The sequence below is a fragment of the Paramormyrops kingsleyae genome, chromosome 10 (assembly GCF_048594095.1).
Source record: "Paramormyrops kingsleyae isolate MSU_618 chromosome 10, PKINGS_0.4, whole genome shotgun sequence".
In the NCBI taxonomy this organism is placed as follows: Eukaryota; Metazoa; Chordata; class Actinopteri; order Osteoglossiformes; family Mormyridae; genus Paramormyrops; species Paramormyrops kingsleyae.
Window position 1 is genome coordinate 35,307,272 of NC_132806.1, and position 14,244 is coordinate 35,321,515.

At 49.6% G+C, this 14,244-nt stretch overlaps 1 long non-coding RNA gene across 2 annotated transcripts in view; it reads left to right on the forward strand.

Moving 5' to 3' along the window:
• The window catches only part of LOC111848941 (uncharacterized), a 75,209-nt gene that overhangs the window by 31,195 nt on the left and 29,770 nt on the right, over positions 1-14,244 (forward strand). The window contains exons 2-3 of one of the 2 annotated variants that reach the window (XR_011993659.1): positions 3,326-3,469; positions 5,896-5,995. This is a non-coding gene — a long non-coding RNA (uncharacterized lncRNA). Of the gene's footprint in view, positions 1-3,325; positions 3,470-5,895; positions 5,996-14,244 lie in introns of those variants that run through there. The other variant, XR_002839426.1, reaches the window with a different exon arrangement.

Here is a 14,244-nt window from a genome sequence, read left to right on the forward strand (position 1 = left end):
CTGCCACCGTACAGGAGCGCTCACTCATTACCGGGCAGAGAGGCCCGCACTGCCACCGTACAGGAGCGCTCACTCATTACCGGGCAGAGAGGCCCGCACTGCCACCGTACAGGAGCGCTCACTCATTACCGGGCAGAGAGGCCCGCACTGCCGCCATACAGGACCGCTCACTCATTACCGGGCTGAGAGGCCCGCACTGCCGCCGTACAGGAGCGCTCACTCATTACCGGGCAGAGAGGCCCGCACTGCCACCGTACAGGAGCGCTCACTCATTACCGGGCAGAGATGCCTGCACTGCCGCCGTACAGGAGCGCTCACTCATTACCGGACCTCAGCCAGCCCCGACATCCTTTCAATGTATATTAATGATCTGCCTTAGAACTTCAAACGACCAACCTTATCTATTTATTCAACGCTCACCCCTTTACCCTTCATTATAATCTCTACTTGTTTTAAACTTGTTACCAATTAGCAGACTGGGACGGCTGGGGCAAGTGCCCAACGGAGAGGGGCTAAGTGCTAGTACCTTGCTGTAGCTAGTGGCTAAGTGCTAGCACCTTGCTGTAGCTAGCGGCTGCCATCACTACTGTGAATTTTGACTAAATGTTGCTTTTGTAATGTATTGTAATGCATCTCCCTCAATTCTGAGGTAGTTTGAAATATTTCAGGGCGCTCAGAGAGTGCCAGTAGGGATTAGCAGTGCCTAGTGTGGTGTAAACAGCCTCCACCTGCTCTGTGAGCATGTACTATGCTTAACGTCATTAGTTTGGCAAAGATTAACGAGGCAGATTTGGGTCATGAAACATGCGTGGGCAAACCGGAACAATTTCTGTGTGTCCCAACACAGCTCTGATTAAAGACACTTGTAATGAAAGAATTTTTCATAAACAATGTTGGGGTAATGCATGATAAACCAAGTGTATTGTGATTATCTTAATGCTATTAATGTGAAATATTTGTTTGTTTATCATAACAAGCTGTTTCAAAACAGGCAACCTAATACGGAGAAAGGGAATGATTCTGTCCACAGTAATGACTGTCAATATGACCGTTGATGAGAGTATTGTTGAGCACTGTTTTTAAATCTCTGCATTTATATAAACAAGAAACCAGGCTTTCTTAAGGTGGTGGCATAAGAGGGGCCATAATTCATGCAGGGGGCCAACCATATCTTTAGTCAATGACAGAGAAGGGGCACCCAAGAGCCAATCAGCTTTCAAGGGCCTCTGCCTTCTTTACTGTGACTGTCAGCTGGGGGGAGGGGGGTCTGCTTTCAATCATCCCCCCCGTGACACAGCTGCGTGTGACTTTGAGGGTGTTCTTAGATGCCTGTCTCCGTTGCTCATCTCTTATCTACCGCGTGCCAGATAGGGGGAGTCTGTCCTCTGCCTGTCCCGATCTCATCTGAACACGGCCCTGATCGACAGGCTGACAGCAGCACTCGGCCGCAGCCCGAAATCAGAAACATGAGGTTGTGGGGAATATCGCACTCCAGGTCTGATAGCGAGGACAAGGTGGATGATGGAGAATGATGTTCGGGGGGGAGGGGGGGGAGGGGTAAGAGTGAAGGTAAAAAGGGGCAGAGAAAGCCAAGTGCTGTGTAGGATCAGTAGTGTAATACAAGGGAGGTTTGTGGGACGCATTTGAAGCCATGACACTGTCATCCCCCATCCCTCTGTGTACCCCTGTACGTTCCCCTGTCCTCTGTACGCTCCCCTGGTTCCTGTACATTTCCCAGTTCTCCGTACTGTCCCCTGGTCCACATATGCTCCCCTGTCCTCTGTACACTCCCATGTTCCCTGTACGTCCCCCTGTCCCCCATTTGTTCCTCTGGTCCCCATACATTCCCCTGTTCTCCATACGTTCCCTTGTTCCCCATGTATTCCCCTGTCCTCCGTATGCTCCCCTGTCCTCTGTACACTCCCCTGTCCCTGTATGTTCCCCTGCCCCCCCGTATATTCCCCTGTCCTTCATACATTCCCCTGTTCTCCATACGTTCCCTTGTTCCCCATGTATCCCCCTGTCCTCCGTATGCTCCCCTGTCCTCTGTACACTCCCCTGTCCCCGTATGTTCCCCTGTCCCCCCCTACGCTCCCCTCTTCCCCATACATTCCCCTGTCCTCCGTATGTTCCCCTGTCCTCTGTACCCTCCCCTGTCCCCCCCTACGTTCCCGTCCCCCCTACGCTCCCCTCTTCCCCATACGTTCCCCTTTCTGCCGTACACTCCCCTGGTCCCCGTATGTTTCCCCTTCCCCCCTACGTTCCCCTCTTCCCCATACGTTCCCCTTTCTGCCGTACACTCCCCTGGTCCCCGTACGTTTCCCCGTCCCCCCTACGCTCCCCTCTTCCCCATACGTTCCCCTTTCTGCCGTACACTCCCCTGGTCCCCGTACATTTCCCTGTCCCCCCCTACATTCCCGTCCCCCCTACGCTCCCCTCTTCCCCATACATTCCTCTGTCCTCTGTACGCTCCCCTTTCTTATACACAAATGCCACTAGGCTCCTACACTGACGAAAGGATAACAAAAAAGACCAGCAGCACAGGACCTCACCTGATACCCGGAACTGGTTTGGCGAGCTGGGGTCTCTCTGGCTGTTACGAGGCCGGTGCTGTCCTTTAGCGCAGTGAAAGACAGGGCCTGTCCTACCTAGATGGGACTCAATACATATTAATGCATCAGGTAGCAGTCAGGGAGCTCTGAGTCACCACACCCCCTCACCAACACCTATGTCTGTCAGACACACTCGTCACTCAAACAGAAGTTGGATATCGGTAGCTAACCTGTATGACATCATGTCCGGAGGGAGTGAAGCCACTGCAGACATGATGGGTACAGTGGAGGAATAAGGGTGGTGGGGAAACCCAGATCTTGCGTCTGAAAAGGGGTAATCTGACTCTGTCACACGTCAGAGTTTGCTTAAATCCCTTCTGGCAGAAGTGGCCACAGCCACATGTCTTCATGGGGGGGAGGGGCACAGGGGGGAGATGTTCTCTTTGAGGTTTTTTTGGTTGTTTACCACCTTATTTAATAGGTTCTGTGACATGTCATTGGGCAGCTCCAAGGTCTTGTTCACCGTTTCCCTGTGTAACTGCGTGATGTAATCCCAGTCTTCGCACACCGCTCGTCACTCTGTAGGGGGGCTGTGCTACCTTCAGATGGACGGTCACTGCCATAGCTCACACAGTCTTGTTCACCGTTTCCCTGTGTAACTGCGTGATGTAATCCCAGTCTTCGCACACCGCTCGTCATTCTGTAGGGGGGCTGTGTTACCTTCAGAGGGACGGTCACTGCCATAGCTCACACAGGCCTGTTCTCTGTTCCAGATTGCTGCTTCTTGCCTGGGGTGCCGTGTGGAGCTCCTCGTTTCCAACACTAGCTTGCTTAAGGAAGAGTCCCCAGCAGGAGGCTCTCTTGCCCTCGCCTCTGGCCCCCACTCCCCGGGCTGACCAGGGAGCTGTCCGTCACAGGTGAGTGTGGCTGGTCTGTCTATGGTCGTGCCCTGGACTCCCACATGTGGTCACATAACCCAGGGCTGCCTGGTGTCACATGACCATAATGTATTCCACGTACCGAATCAATCAAAGGATATTCGTCGTCGTCATTAACTGCTTATCAGGTGGAGGCACTTGTCGGAATTCCGTTATTAATTGTTGTCGTTATTACACAACTGAGGTTGATAATGAATTTGGCTTCATTTCTTGTATGTAATTTATATCCTGCGGTTAAGGGCGTGTAGCTCACCCTCCTCAATCTGCTCATTCTGAGTGACGTAGGGTGATGGGTTGTTAACTCTCTACCCAGTTTCCTTCTGCAGTAATGTTCTGGCCTTGAATTGATTAAAGAAATTAATAGTATTAATATTTATTATAACTGAAATCCTATACTTCCTTACTGTTTCACCTTAATGAAAAGGCCACTATTTAAAAATTGAAGGAGTAAGCAGCATCTGTCACTGAGGCCCCTGGTTTCTCTGTCCACCTCTCTTCTTATTTGAACTGTCTCGCCTAACATCCCCGGGTTACCCTAATCAGGGTTCAACACCAGCTCGGACCAGATTCAGCAGAACGGCCTTTCAGAACAACATTGCGGGCCCCTTGATTTTCTTCAGCCTGTAGCGCAGGGCTGCCCAATTCCAGTCCTGGGGGCCCGGAGCCCTGTGTAGCTTAGTTCTTTCCCTGTTCCACCGTAAATGATTCAGCTAAAGAGCTGTGTGGTAATTAGCACAAGGAGTTGAATCAGGTGTGTTAAATGAGGGGAAACAATGTGCAGGACTCTGGCCCCCCAGGACTGGAGTTGGGCACCCCTGCTGTAGCGTATTGGATTCATGAATCTTTTAGCATGCAAGATAAAGACAGTGGTCTAGCTTTAAAACGTTTTGCTCTCCTTTGGTCTCGTTCCCCTGGTTGTGACTAATCTTCCGGTCATGGGTGAGGTCTGATTGATCTCCGAGTCATCGGCCCCCTTAAGCCTTGCTGAGGATCTCCAGCCTCCACAACCCCTGGTGGGGCTCCACTCTCCACATTCCCTTGACGGTGCCTGGAAACAGGCGTTGTAAACATATGGTGGCGACGGCTCCTCTCAAAGTGCACCCTCCATCCCCACAACATGGGGGCAGCCTCCCACTCCTCGGTTGGAGGCCCTCCTCGCTTCTGCAGAAGGTCCTTCATGCCAGCAGTGGGCGGAGACCTTTGGCGGAATGTTTGCCAACAGACCATTTGCCAGTGGAGTCAAACCAACCGAGGCTCCAATTTTACCCAGCCTACCCACCAATTAAGCTGCTGTGAGACTGTAATTCCGTTTGCAGGGACGCCAATAGTAATAATAATAATAATAATCCCGCTTTCCTTGAGCGTGGCCCCTCTGGATCCCTGCTGCTCTGTCACACTCCCCATCTGTGCAAGTCACTGCGGCTTCTCCCTGACATACCTGCCTCTGGCTGATGTAACCTGCACCCCATCCTACGCCCACACCTGAAGATGGTCTGTATTTCATCTCGGTGTCTCGGCTCAACAGCTGATAAAATTCTGTTACTAGATGTGCAAAGTGTGAGGCTGGGAAATCTGTGACCATGGGGGGGGGGGCACATTGGCCTTGAGACTGCTGGAACAGAATAACTTGGAGCGGCAGGCTCTCTGACACATCTTGGGGCGGCGGGGGGGATCTCATCAAACTTGGGGATGCTGGTGAACACCGTCCCCCGGGGAGAGCGGAATGTGGAAGGGTGTGTTGGGGGAGTGAATCCACTGAAAGTGCAGGGGAGGTGGGGGGGGGGCATCATGGCAGTTTGGAAACCAGAATCGGTCCCTGAGGTAGCTCTGGCTTTTTGTGGAATCGCCTGAGAGGGTTGCATTACAGTGCTCAGGTGTGGTATGTCAGGCGGATGTCGGCGCAGTGCTGGCTGGTCCATAGCCTTCTGTCCTCTCTGTTGTTAGCTATGTGATAAGCGCCGAATTGCAACGAGATGGAAGCTGTGGTATGTCAGGCGGATCTTTGCGGAGATCAGAAGGTGGCAGGAGAATAGGAGATGGGGAGTTGGGAGGAGAGGAGTGGGTTGGGTGGCTGGAGAGAGAGGAATGGATGAGGGAAGTGGGGAGGAGAGGAGCGGATCGGGGGTGAAGGGAAAGAGCCATGGATCGGGGGCTGTTGGCTTGTAGAAGTAGATCGGTGGGGGTGGGAGGAGAGCAGTGAGTCAGGGGTGGAGAAACAGGAGCAATCTGGGGGGGTGGGGGTTGAACTGTGAACTGAGAAAATCGGGAGGCGGATGATAAATGGAGGGGGCGTTCAGCAGTCACTGGGGACATCAGTCAATGTGAGGGTGTCCCATGACATTGGGGTAGGAGGGGGGGATCTGCTATGTGATCGCTACTCTTACCATCACTCGATCTGCATGCAGGGGAATCACATGTAAAAGGACACAGCCGGGCTCCAGATCCCCCACCTGTCCCCCCAGCCTTTGGTCTGCCCCCCAGGGGAAAAGTGTGTACGCGGGATGGTGACTGAGAAAGATGCACAGTCAGAGGAATCGGTCTCCTGCAGGTGAAAGAAACCCTCTTTTGACACCTCCTCCTCCTTGAAACCCTCTTGCATGTCCTCTCTTGTGCTCATATAGATGTCGCCAGCAGCAAAACCACCTGCAGTTCAGACTATGTAATCCACCTGAAGCCAAACAGGCTTGAGCCTGGCCAGTACTTCGATGGGAGACCAACTAAGAAAGCTGGGTTGCTACTGGAAGAGGTGTTGGTGTGGCAAACAGGTTAGCCCACCTAGTGGTCTGTGTGGATCACAGTGTCACAGTGTCCCTCGCCCCTCTATAGTGCCATGCCCCTCCTAATTGATGCCAGCCCTCTCCTGCAACTCCCCTCCTGTTGCTCTCTTTCCCTCCTCGGTTCTGTTTGTGCCTGTGGGAGTGGAAAAGCCCCCCCCCAGCCCCACTCCATCTTCAAGGTCAGGAAGGAAGATGATGTGACACCCTGCTGGTATACCTGCAATCAGAATCGCCATGGAGCTTGCAGTGTTCTAGGATGGGATGTATCTCAGAGGGTTCGTGGGCCCATGCTGGCTCTCACCCGTCAGCCCATCTGAGCTGGGCTCCGTGCGACACATAGCGCTATCCTCGCTGCTGTTCTCTCCCGTCTGGGTACCAGTCAGCCCGTGCACAGTGGACATGGGGGGGTGGTCCCGGGGGGTGGGGGTGTTTCACGTTCAGCTGCACATTATCTATCCCTCCTACCACCTGCTGACTACACAGCCATTTTGGAGTCTCTGTTTAAACACAGATTGTAATGTGTGTGTTTCGATCGATCCCATCACTCTCTGCGACCTTGGCGTCTCTGTCAACCCCCCCACATTCCCACCCCGGCAGGATGTCATGTAGAGTCATGCGAGCTCAGCACACTCCAGTGAGATTTTTATTGATGTCATTATATATGTCTGTCCGAAGGCCTCCCTCGAAATTCAAGGAGTGACCCATTACAGCATTGCAGATGGGAAGGCAGGGGATTAGGGGAGGGGGGTGTTGAAAAGGGGTGGTGTGTGTATGTGTGTGTGTGTGTGGGGGGGGGGGCAAAGGACACTCAGGGCGGTCTAGCATGTCAGTTGGGGCGTGGGGGTTGGTTGTGTCAGTTGGGGGGTGGGGGTCATAATTGCTGCCCCCCAGAGCCTGGGTGGGGCCTCTCGGTGACACCCGCTACCTAATCAGACTCCGATCTAATTACAGTAGGCTCTGTCTGAACCCCAGCCGATGTCTGGCAAGGGCCGGGAGTGCCTGCGGTTCCATGGGGCTTGTCGATCTGTGCACGCCAGGTCCCGTTAAGTCCACTTGGGGCTTGCGTGCTTGGCATTTCTATTCGCATCTGGGGAGGCTGCAATGACTGTCGCGAGGTGTGTTTTCGTGGCACCCTCGCAGTGGTGCCCTTTGTTTTCTTTCCATCTCACGGCCGAAACAAAGGAGATCTGCATTTTTAATGTTTAGCTTTCCCTCTCTGTCAAGATATGGTGTATCTGGCAAAATAATAATAATAATAATAATAATAATAATTGAAAACATTGTTTTTATTGGAAAAGATATAGACCGTCACTCGCATGGCAGTCCTACTCCAGGGCCGAAAGGTGATGAAATAATTATCTGATATTAATTATGTTTAGCATATTTCTCAATGTCCCGTGTTCCTGTTCTCCCTGACATTCCTCCTTTTGTGTTTAATCTACATTCAAGGAAATCATTAAAATTCCAGCTCTTCCCATTAATTAACTTCTTACCTACATGTGGCTAAATATTACATTTGATGGTGATGGGAGTGGGGGCTGGGGCGGGCTGTGTCGTCCTGGACTGTTTCGTTTGGCTAGCGTGTCCCCAGGGTCTTGCTCCATCAGCTCATTGTCACCCTCATTCCTTCTTTCCCAGGATCGTTTTCCTGATCAAACACTCTATATTGTGGAAACGTACATGAGGAAAACCAGGTCTGGCACAGGTGAGCCAACATGAGCATGCAGGCAGGAACACCACAAAGGAACACAAATAGAAACACGCATATGGGAACACACAGGAATGTGCATGGGCAAATCGGAACACATATGCAGGAACGCACACATGGGAACATGCACGCAGGAACACGCACATGGGAACATGCACACAGGAAAATACATGTTCGAACATGCACATGGGTAACACATACAGGAACACACATGAGAACATGCACACAGGAACATACACATGCAGGAACACACCCAGGAGCTTGCACGCAAGAAGACACAAAGGAACACACACGCAGATGGGAACATGTATGCAGGAACATGGCAGATTCAGCCAGGCCCCTGTGCAGCACTCGTACCTGCTGCCAGAACATATCTTGGTATCTCCCCAGACAGACGGGGGCCATCAGCCTCCCTCAGAACTCAGCTGAAACAAACTGTAAAAAAATAAAATGAGAGTAAAACAATAAAAAGGCGCCCCTCACAATTTGCCTTTCGCCGAATGTCCGTCAGGTCCGGTGCCTGGAATATTCCAGGGTTCTGCTGTCCATTCTACTGCATCAAAGCCCAGCAAGGACCATCTGCTTCTTTTGAACACCACTTTAGCCCCCCCCCCCTCCCCCAGCCCCCCAGTCCAGTCTGTGGACCAGCAGCCCCCCGCCCAGCCCAGACACAGATCCCTGATGGCTTCCTGGCCACCTGCCTGGCATTTCCCTAGCCCGCCGTCTTGTGCTTGCTGTCTGCAGTGACCCCTGCCCTTGTCTATCCTGAAGTCATCACAGCTGTGCTTTTTTGTAATTTATTTGGTTTCCTGCCCAGTTAATGACCGGGGCAGTCTCATTAGCCTGAAAATGTCGCATTTGTGCCCCTTTCAGCTGGTCCACGTGAGCAGATGCCTGTTGCCCTCACCACAATTTTCTCTGCCAGTGACACTCCAAGGTCTTCAGAGAGCACTCCTGGTGATGCTCTTATTAGCTTGGAGTGTTGTTCTTTTGTTCCATTTCCTCTCCACTCCAGTATCCTCCTTCCCTGCCATTCCTCATCTTCCCTCCCTTTCTCCCTCCTTCAGTGTTAATTTCCCTCCCTCTCCCTGCTTTCCCTCCTCTCCCCCCATCTCCTCCACTTCCCTTCCTTCTCGCCGCCTCTCCCCAGTATTCAGTCGTGTGGTTTCCCTGTCCCTTGCTGACCCCAGTGCACTAGACATCTCCTCTATCACCTTTGATGCTGGGATGTGGTGGACAGGTGCCCATATCAACAGGAGAGCCTGGGAGCTGCCAGAATGCACAGGTGTGTCTCCGGAACGGATTATCTGCGTATGACACCTCACAAGGAGTTTAACAGCGACATGAGGCACCTGCTAATTGACAGACTCGTTTCCCTCCATTAGCGGCGATGATTCTGATGCGGTAAATCTCCCAGCACAGAGACAATCTGGTTCCTAACGGCACCTCGATGAGGTCAGTTTTACTCAGTCAGACGGTGTTATCGGATTGGTGACAGACCTGTGCAAGTCCAGCTATGAAAGCCTTAAGACCGTGGGGTGCTGTGTCTTAGCCCCCAGTCACAATCAGGGCAGGTACACAGTGCTAGCGTGTGCTCTGTACTACAGTTGTGTCACTAATCTGCCTAGACGCTGTGGCGTGTGCGGGACTCGCAGTCAGCAGTGCAGAGTGCGACGCACTTTCCAGTTTCTTTCTCTTTCTCGGGGTTCGGTTCCCTCCTCGAACCCTGTCGTTACGCACTTAACCATGTTTAACCACTAAGGAGGAACATTACAATTTGTGTAATTGTGACAGAGATGCCTGGAGTGCATTTCCATGAATGAAGCTTCACATGATGATGGTTTACATGAAGAAGGGCATCGCAGTGAATCGATTTCTTGAGATGAACTGAGAGGGGTCCAGCTTTTTGATTTAATGAATCGACTTTAAAATGTGTGGCTCAGCATACTGGGACAAGGCCTGTATAAGGAACAAGCTTTTGGTTTTAACAATCATGAAATTTATTGTACCTGCTTGAGAACAACCCTCTTTAATTTTCCTAGACATCTACAAGGCTTTTATTTGTGAAATCTCAGTATTGTTTTTTTTATAATAAATGTTTTATAGTTAGTAAGTCAGCTAGCATTTTTACCCTTCAATTCTGATGTTCTTTTCTCAGTGTGTCCACCTAATTTCTGTCCCCTCCAGGGATCTGTCTCCCCACCAAAAACGGCCCTTCCCTGTAGGCTGAAAGCCATGCAATGGGAATGTGGTCATAGATGGGGGGCAGGGCTCTATGACGAAATGGCATGGGGCTTTGGTGCCGAGGGAGAGAAGGCCCAGCCACTGGCTTTGGGTCCTCGGGGAGCTGAAGGCTGATTTGTACTTCTGCGTCAAGCCTTATACTGTGGCCTCCGCAAATGGACCAGGTCATTGCGAGCATTTACACTCTGTCACTACACAGTTACACTTCAAGACTCTAGTTGGCTGTGCGCCGTGGGTTTTAGTTTGCTAAAATAATTTTGTATGTAAATTTAGCAAGCTTTACAATTTTAATATCTGTTGATTTTCAAGCACAGTGGTACCTTGGTTTGTGAGCATCATTCGTTCCGGAAACGTGCTTGTAATCCAAAGCACTCGTATATCAAAGCGAATTTTCCCATTAGAAATAATGGAAACTCAGATGATTCGTTCCACATATATATATTTATAAAAATGATTAATACAAAATATAAAGTAAAAATACATAAAACAAATTAACCCACACTTTACCTTTGAAAAGAATCGTGGATGGTGTGAGGGAAATGAGAGAGGAGAAGAGGAGGGTTATTTTGTAGGACGACTTTCACTATAACGGAATCACTGCTATCTGTCGGCTCACTTGAATTTTTTTTCATTTTATGCGACTTTAACAAGGAACCTTTCCAATGACAGCCGCATTTGCCTCCTTTTCGATTTCGCAGAATTGTGACATTGCTTTGTCGTTTCATGGCTGATTCATGGCTCGCACTGCTACGGCCTTATTCGGATGAGACCACATGAGACCGAGCATGGGAGACGATTACCCACAATCCTGCTGCATAATATTCGTATTGCAAGACATCGGTCGTTTATCAAGTTAAAATTTATTTAAAATATGTGCTTGTCTTGCAAAACACTCGCAGACCAAGTTACTCGCAATCCACGGTTTTACTGTATCTAGTATACGTTTCAAAATCGGTTTCAAAATCTGGACAAACATTAACAGTTCTGGTATATTCGCACTTTACAGGAAATAAATTGAGTTCTGATTCTAATGATTTTTAATTCCTTTAATGCCTATTGTGAATGGTTGCAACCGTGTTTCTTCAACAGTGTGAACAGCTGCAACCGTGGCAAAAACAACCATCTAGCAACATGCTAAACACATCTTGTCCCACATTAAAATCCCCTACCTGTAAACACGGTCTGTGTCGCTCCCTCTACCTGTAAACACGGTCTGTGTCGCTCCCTCTGGCTGTAAACACGGTATGTGTTGCTCCTCCTAGCTGTTAACACAGTCTGTGTCGCTCACCCTACCTGTAAATATGGTCTGTGTAGCTCCCCCTACCTGTAAACACGGTCTGTGTCGCTCCCTCTAGCTGTAAACACGGTATGTGTTGCTCCTCCTAGCTGTAAACACAGTCTGTGTCGCTCACCCTACCTGTAAATATGGTCTGTGTAGCTCCCCCTACCTGTAAACACGGTCTGTGTCGCTCCCTCTAGCTGTAAACACGGTATGTGTTGCTCCTCCTAGCTGTAAACACAGTCTGTGTCGCTCACCCTACCTGTAAATATGGTCTGTGTAGCTCCCCCTACCTGTAAACACGGTCTGTGTCGCTCCCTCTAGCTGTAAACACGGTATGTGTTGCTCCTCCTAGCTGTAAACACAGTCTGTGTCGCTCACCCTACCTGTAAATATGGTCTGTGTAGCTCCCCCTACCTGTAAACACGGTCTGTGTCGCTCCCTCTAGCTGTAAACACGGTATGTGTTGCTCCTCCTAGCTGTAAACACGGTCTGTGTGGCTCCCCCTACCAGTAAACACGGTCTGTGTTGCTCTGACATGTATTTACATTACTGGGGAGGTGCGTGTCAGGCTATGCCATAGGGTACGGTGTAGAGTTCGTGGCTATGCCATACCTATGACATAGGGTCTACACATAACTATAAATCCACGGTTAGGAATGAGGAAGCCTAGATGAAGAAATATGAGAAAGTGTGTGGGGGGGGGGTCCTCCATCTCATTTTAAGGGCAGCACCCTTGACCGAACAGCAGAAACCATTCACATGGCAGTGGGGAGCAGTGCGTGTCTTTGTGTTGAAGCTTCCTGTTGCATTGTGGGATTACACTACGCCTTATATCTGAGCACGTTTGTCATCTGAGTGACGTGAGATACATTTTTTGTGGTGCCACGGTATCACTCCCCATGTTTGTTTTGAGGAAGACCACACCACAAAGTGTTCTCAACCTTGACCTTCATGGCCAGCCTTCCCCAACATTCATGCCTGCCTTATTTTCCTGGAGGATAATGTTGGACTTGTGATGAGCAGTGTGTGAGAAAGGCTGAGACTGGTGGTAAAGAGTTTCTCTGGGATTCAGTCCTCTGATGGGAACTGTAGTGGACCTTGCTTCCCCTCTAGTCATAGTGATGTTTGGCTATATGATTAAATCATTAATGACACCCAGACTGTTCCATTGTACAGATGAACAACAGCTAACCTTACCTACACATGGGCTAATCACACATACGCAACAGCTAACCTTACCTACACATGGGCTAATCACACATACGCAACAGCTAACCTTACCTACACATGGGCTAATCACACATACGCAACAGCTAACCTTACCTACACATGGGCTAATCACACATACGCAACAGCTAACCTTACCTACACATGGGCTAATCACACATACGCAACAGCTAACCTTACCTACACATGGGCTAATCATACATACGCAACAGCTAACCTTACCTACACATGAGCTAATCATACATACGCAACAGCTAACCTTACCTACACATGGGCTAATCATACTTACACAACAGCTGACCTTTCCTACACATGGGCTAATCATACTTACACAACAGCTGACCTTTCCTACACATGGGCTAATCATACTTACACAACAGCTAACCTTACCTACACATGGGCTAATCATACTTACACAACAGCTAACCTTACCTACACATGGGCTAATCATACTTACACAACAGCTGACCTTTCCTACACAACACCCAACCTTATAACAACTAACCTTAACCTAAACTTAACCTAACCTTAGCTGCACAATGAATAACTTTACCTACACAATAACTAACCTCAACTAACCTTACTCACACAGCGAGGAAGCGCACTTGTAATTGAAAGATTGCAGGTTCGAATCCCCGACCAGCAAGGCACCACTGAGGTACCCTGAGCGCAGTGCCGCCCCCAAGCACTGCTCCACGGGTGCTGAATTAGCTGCCCCCTGCTATGTCACATATGGGTTAAATGCAGAGAACACATTTTGTTGTTGTGCACTGTGTGCTGTGGTGTGTCGACAATGACCACTGATCACTAAATTCTAATTCTAAATTCTAAAATTTTTAATTTTCTACACGGTGACTAACCTTACTCACATAATGGCTAACCTTACCTACACAGCGATTAACCATATCTACACAACAGCTAACCTTACTCACACATCAGTTAACCTAACCTATACAATGGCTAACTTTACCTACACAACAGCGAACCTTTCCTAAACAACGGCTAACCTTATCTACACAGTGGCTAACCTTACTCACACAATGGGTAACCGTATCTATACAACTAACCTTACTCTTATAGCGGCTAAACTTACACACACAACAACTAACCTTACCTATACAGTGGCTAATCACGGATGTGACTACTCTCCCACACTTTGCAGCCCAAACCACTAGAGGCATCATTCAGGACTGCATGGACAGAATGACTGGTCATGGTTTAAAATCTTGTCAGTGCCACTAAATGTTTTCTACTGCTTTGTGAATGTGGTTTGATGCCAGTTTAGTGACTGTTTTAGATCGCACTGTTTGGGATGATTGCCCTTTACATTATGCCAAGGGTGATAGACCCACCATATATTCAGAGCAACGGTAAGAGACAAAACACTGGCGAGAGAATGTGTATTAATGACTCAGTATGGGTTTTCTGGGGATCAGAGGAAAGAATTTGCTGGTGTCTTAAATGGGCATGTGTTTATGTCTCTTTCCATTGTTCCATAACCACTTGCTCAATGAAT